The following is a 6,263-nucleotide window of genomic DNA, read 5'->3' on the forward strand; positions in this document are numbered from 1 at the left end:
GTTCGTTGTGCATGACTGTGTACCCATACTTCACCTATTTCTACCGTTTGTTCACGTTGATTTTTATGAACGACGCTTGATTTTACCTACTTCTACTGTTTGTTCACGTTGACTTTTAATAAACGGCGCATGCTTTTACCTAGTTCTACTGTTCGTTCTTGTTGAATTTTTATGAACGTCACATGACGACGTTTCATAGAGTTGTGTTTAATGAACAGTTCATTTAAATGAGTGCAATTTGGGTACTGTGACAATAGCGACGTTATGAATTTCAATGACAAAGCTAAGTGTAAATATGTTCATTTTAACCGGTAAATTATTTAGTCAAGCAATTCGGTAAAGAATGCCCTTTATATGTTTCCTCTTCTTCCTGTGATTCGTGAGCAAATCCGGACAGCCTCTCAAGTACCCTCTTGTTAAGTTTGTTATTTGGTCCGCTTTAGATGAGCTTCTTATCGTAAGTAAAAAATAATATATGTGTATTTTTATCAGCACTCTTAAATCTCTATCGTCTTAGCCATGCCTATTGACCTTAGAAACGTATGCATAATTTACATGCTATAAATTGAGATTATGTCAGTTTTTAGGGAATCATTATGATTGGTCAATCATATAAGTAAGTAGTTGTATTTTCATTTATTCATTTCACTTGAATAAAAAGCATATACTTCTGAATCTTCAGTGATAGTTCATTGACTTGATTTTTTTTTATAGTTTACATGTTATAGTATCATTGCAGTTCTACTATGAAAATAAGATACAGACGAGAAAACCCAACTTTTGTTTATTTACTCGAAAAATATATAGATATGTTTGAAGAGCACAATCAAGAACGAACCTGGATCTTAGGAGCATCTTGTGTTTTTTTTTTTTTTTTTGCTATTCTTTTGAAAATATAATATAACTAGAAAGTAAACACACCAGTAAAACAGATCGCCGAAATTAACAGAAGTCTCATCATAAGAATCGATATTGACAATGTGTTTCCTTTTCATTGCTATAACAGATAAAGAGTCCAAACAACACATCAAATACCAACATCGATAACCATTTGAAATCGTCAGGGAGAAGTTGACATAAATCTAAATAAAACATTTCTTTTTCTTAAAAAAATATTAAACAAAACATCATAAACTTCATGAGTCCTAAACACTTTTCTGGATTAATGTTCATAAGGACAGTTCATAGTCGAATGTTTGGAAGCCACGGACTTAAAAAAGAATCGAAACATTTTGACAGCTATGCCACCACAATGGATATTTTGACAGCTATGCCACCACAATGGATATTTGGATTCTCCTTGACAGCTATGCCACCACAATGGATATTTGGATTCTCCTTGACAGCTATGCCACCACAATGGATATTTGGATTCTCCTTGACAGCTATGCCACCACAATGGATATTTGGATTCTCCTTGACAGCTATGCCACCAGAATGGATATTTGGATTCTCCAAATCCATCTAAGGTCAACATTGCCTGAGGAAAACGAAACCTTAGTTTCTTCGTAATTTCAGAGATTTGTTGCATACACATGTCAATAATTCGCTAATTATACCTTAGGGCACTGATACTCTATCCGCAGAAGTTAGTTACATAAACATGTCAGTACTTTTACTGAATATACCTTCGGGCACTGATACTCCATCCGAAAGAGGTTTGTTACATAAACTTGTCAATACTTCACTGATCATATCCTCGTACACTGATACTCCATCAGCAGAGAGTTGTTACATAAACTTGTCAATACTTCACTGATAATATTGAGGTATTGACCCAGTACTGTACAGTTTAGTAAATCCTTAATGGACAAATTAATAAATGTACACATGGCAATATCAAAAAAAATTCTTAGCAAACAAATCGATGCAAAAATTTAATAATGCGAAATGTCCTCATTATTAAGTTGTTATTATTGGTCTATCTTACAAGTCTGGTTCTGAGAAGAGTTACGCCGTGTACTGTAAACATGTTTACATTTGGTTTAATGTACACTAGTTTCACATTAAATTTGTTCCCATCTATACACCTTGTTTAGTTACTTGTACATAAGATTTGATCACACATGAAACTATATGTCATTCACATGTTCATTAATAGTTATCCCACAAGGACGTGATGTGTCAGTGTAAGATCACCCCAATGGCCGGAGGCCAGATGGTGATCTAACACTGACACACCAAATCCGAGTGGGATAACTATTTTACATCCCAGCTGTTTTAGATTAGACGAAAAACCATTTACAATTCATAAAATCTAGTTTAGAACGCCACACAACCATTATAATACACTTTAGATATTACTATATGATGTATACCCTTTATGACCCCCATTTTTTGGATTTTTTTCTTGAGTCACATAATGGAAGGGCAGACACGAAAATTACTGAACTAATAGATTGATATGTTTTCCGTCCGTAGTAAATTTAAAAAAAATCGGAGGTTATGCATTTTCTACATCCAACTTGAAAAACACTCATGTCGTCGACTTGATATCTAATTGTTCTGCTTAACTTTGTACTAAATAAATTGAAAACTTATACAAGTGGTGTTTTTTAAAAAAAACACTTCATAATTGAGAAGAAAATTGTAATTTTGTGTAATTCTATTAACTTCTAAAATTTTTGTCACTATAGTAAACATTACAGTAAGCATTATTCGCCTTCTCTAACAAAGAGCTTCGATTCTTTTGTTCTATTTCAACCGGGTTTCTGACTTTCTGACTGTATACATGGTATAGACAAAACATGATTTAAACTACATGTAAACATTGAGTGTTATCAATGGAAATTAATTATGTTTAATTTATGTTTAAGTTACACTAACACAACACCGAGTTTAGGTCAATGTAAACACGACCTAAATAGTGCAAACTTTTTATGAAAAATCAAACAGGGTTGACCATTATGATTAAGACATCTGTCAACTGAAAATCCAAAATGACCTCGTCCTCATGAGATACTAAGGCCGTGTTCACATTGACCTAAACTCGGTGTTGTGTAAGTGTAACTCACACGTAAACTAAACAAAATTACGTTCCCATTGATAAAACTCAATGTTTACATGTAGTGTAAAACATGTTTTGTCTACATGCAGTCGATACTCGATGTCGGCCTTGTGTAGATTAAGTGTACACAAAACTAGGCATTTAAAACATTAGTTTCACCGTGTATATTTAAGGCAGAAACAATTTTTGAATAGAAATGATATTTATAACAATTATTAATAAAGTTCTTTACAGAAATATTTGTCTAAACTTGATATATTTATTTGGTTTTTTTTAGACTTAACGTAGCTTTGTTAAGGCCTTATCAAGACTCAAAGCAGCATCATTGTCGAACACATAATTCATTTAAAAATAAAGGTCTTTCCGAATCGACTTGACTTGCACAGAAATGTTTGCCACTGGTCTTTACTCAAACAACGATTCACTCATAAAAGCATTATTATGAGTGAAATCCCCGCCCCTGCATATTTGAAGTCAAATGGTCGTTCCCTTACGGATAGAAAAGTTGTTCGAAAACTTTGCATTCGAATCTACGTAATGAACATTTATAGTGACATAGAGTTTACATGTGTGAACAAATCTTATGTACACGGTGTATAGATGTGAACAAATTTAATGTGAAACCAATGTCCACTAGTACATTACACTAATTATAAAAAAGTTTACTGTACATGGCGTTTGATGTGAACACGGCCTAAGTAATACAATAAACTTTTCAACTCATCAAATCAAACCGGTTCTACTTTTGATAGTAATGCAATGCTCATTTTATTCATCACTAATGTTTTCGTATGATAACATATGAGATATTTTGTGTCAAAACCAAATATTAAAAGGACTGTTGCTGATCATCAAATGTCAACTAGACAAGAACTCACCATTGAAACAAGATTAAAAAAACAAGTACGTGACAACATGCAACCTAAAAAAATAACACTTTGTGTGGAATTAATGTTTCTTGCGGTCAGCAAATAAGTGAAAATATATGTTCATTCATTATACTAGTACATGCTATATTCCGCGCTAAGACAAAACAAATGTAAAAAAGTTTTGATCTATTCCTATAATTTATTATTTCGAGTTAGTAACTTATCATAATAAGATAATACATCCACGCGTCAACACATAAGTAGAAGTGATATTTCCAGTCCATCTGTATACATGGTATATTCCGCGTTAGGGCCATGTCCTACTTATAATGAAGTCATGCATAGTTGCTTTAAAGAAATCATTACAAATGCCTTGACGTTTGTTCGTTGGTTAACTACTAAATCAATTTGCCTTTAGCCACATTTCTGATCTGATACACCTTGGTGTTATTACTTGTAAATGTGATTTAATATTACTACATTCATACTTGCTATTTAACCATATAAGGTTATGAGGTGTTCCGAATCATAATTAACATACCGAGCTTGATTTCATTACTTCTTTATTTACCGACTAATACTAGTAAATGTACAAAAAGTAGCGGCCCTAAGTGCGTTTGAATCATAATTCTATTGGATAAGTACGTAACCACTAATTGATAATTAAGTTTGTCGCGTATATATGTATATATCAATACGACATCAACCCTCTGGAGTCAAAACGTATTATAAAACCCTACATACGATCTTATTTTGGTAAACAAAGCAACTTTAATCAGTGTTTGTCGTTTCTTGATGTGTTACATATTTATTTTACGTTCATTTTTTGTACATGAATCAGGCAGTTATTTTTTTTTAGATTGAAGTGTTCAACATTAAACATTTCGGGCCTTTTAAAGGTGACTATGCGGTATAGACTTTATTCATTGTTGAAGGTCGTACAGTGACCTAAAGTATTTACTTTCTGTGTTATTATGTCTCCTGTGAAAAGTTGTCTCATTGGCAATAATACCACATCTTTTTTTTTTATAACAACCTAATATGTTTTTACTTGCGATAGACAATCTTCGTTGATTGACATCTATATCGCTTGAAAAGCAAGATATATTTCCGCATTCTGTAGTTTGTAGGTCATTTTTTAAGTGTCCCCTACCGACGAGGTCGAATGGTACTTTAGGTTTGCACTCTCTCTGTCTGTCTATCCATCCGTGAGTCTGGCAAATCAGTTTCTTACGTTTTTTCTTTGAACTTGAATATATTGACTCCATATTTGTAATACATGTTGTATAATTTATACCATGAAGTTATTGATCAAGTAAGAAGTTTGTTCCAATACAAGGAATTTTTATACAGTACAGGATTATGTATTGCAATGCAATACTAACAGAATACTTGTTCTGTTTCTGTATGCCTATTATACTCGATTAACTATTTTTTAGAACCTCATTAGTCTGTATTCTGTCATCGTTGTTCCAATAGTCATTATTTTGTAAAACCCATATAAAAGTTTTGTTATTTGTAGAATGATCAATTGTATATGCTGCCCTCTACATGTCTTTCCGGTGCATTTATTTCCTGCATTTTGGATTGCAAAATATTCAAGTTCATCCTGTCTTGGAACACATGTAACAAAAGAGAAAATCCAGAAAAGGTTGTTTCTTTCTATTTAATCTTCCTTAATGTATGTCATACACAAATTAAACGTCTAGTGTCAATACAAACATCGTTCAAAGGCAAGGAAGCGATACCATTGGTTTTAAGATTTCTTTCATTAACAGAACAACACGACTAGGAATACCATTGGTTTCAACCTTTGTTTCAATTACAGATTGACAATGGATTCAATTGGCTTCAACCGTTGTTTCCATGACAGAATAACAAGGGATACAATTGGCTTCAACTTTTGTTTCAATAACAGAATGACACTGGATACCATCGATTTCAACCTTTGTTTCAATAACAGAATGACAAGGGATACCATTGGTTTCAACCTTTGTTTCATTAACAGAACAACAAGGGATACCATTGGCTTCAACCTTTGTTTCAATAACAGAACGACAATGGATACCATCGATTTCAACCTTTGCTTCATTAACAGAACAAGGGATACCATCGATTTCAACTTGTTTCATTAACAGAACAACAAGGGACACCAACCTTTGTTTCATTAACAGAACAACAAGGGACACCAACCTTTGTTTCATTAACAGAACAACAAGGGATACCAACCTTTGTTTCAATAACAGAACAACAACGGATACCAACCTTTGTTTCAATAACAGAACGACAAGGGATAACATCGTGTTTCATTTAAACAGAATAACCAAGGAAAGTAAATAATACATTTGCATAAACTTTTCTTTTCACATCAACGTGTTCGACTTATC

At 33.0% G+C, this 6,263-nt stretch overlaps 1 protein-coding gene across 1 annotated transcript in view; it reads right to left on the bottom strand.

The window, feature by feature from the left end:
- The window catches only part of LOC139498896 (uncharacterized), a 253,701-nt gene that overhangs the window by 189,662 nt on the left and 57,776 nt on the right, over nucleotides 1–6,263 (bottom strand). The gene's annotated exons all lie outside the window — the stretch shown is intronic.

Source organism: Mytilus edulis, chromosome 12, assembly GCF_963676685.1.
Source record: "Mytilus edulis chromosome 12, xbMytEdul2.2, whole genome shotgun sequence".
Classification (NCBI taxonomy): Eukaryota; Metazoa; Mollusca; class Bivalvia; order Mytilida; family Mytilidae; genus Mytilus; species Mytilus edulis.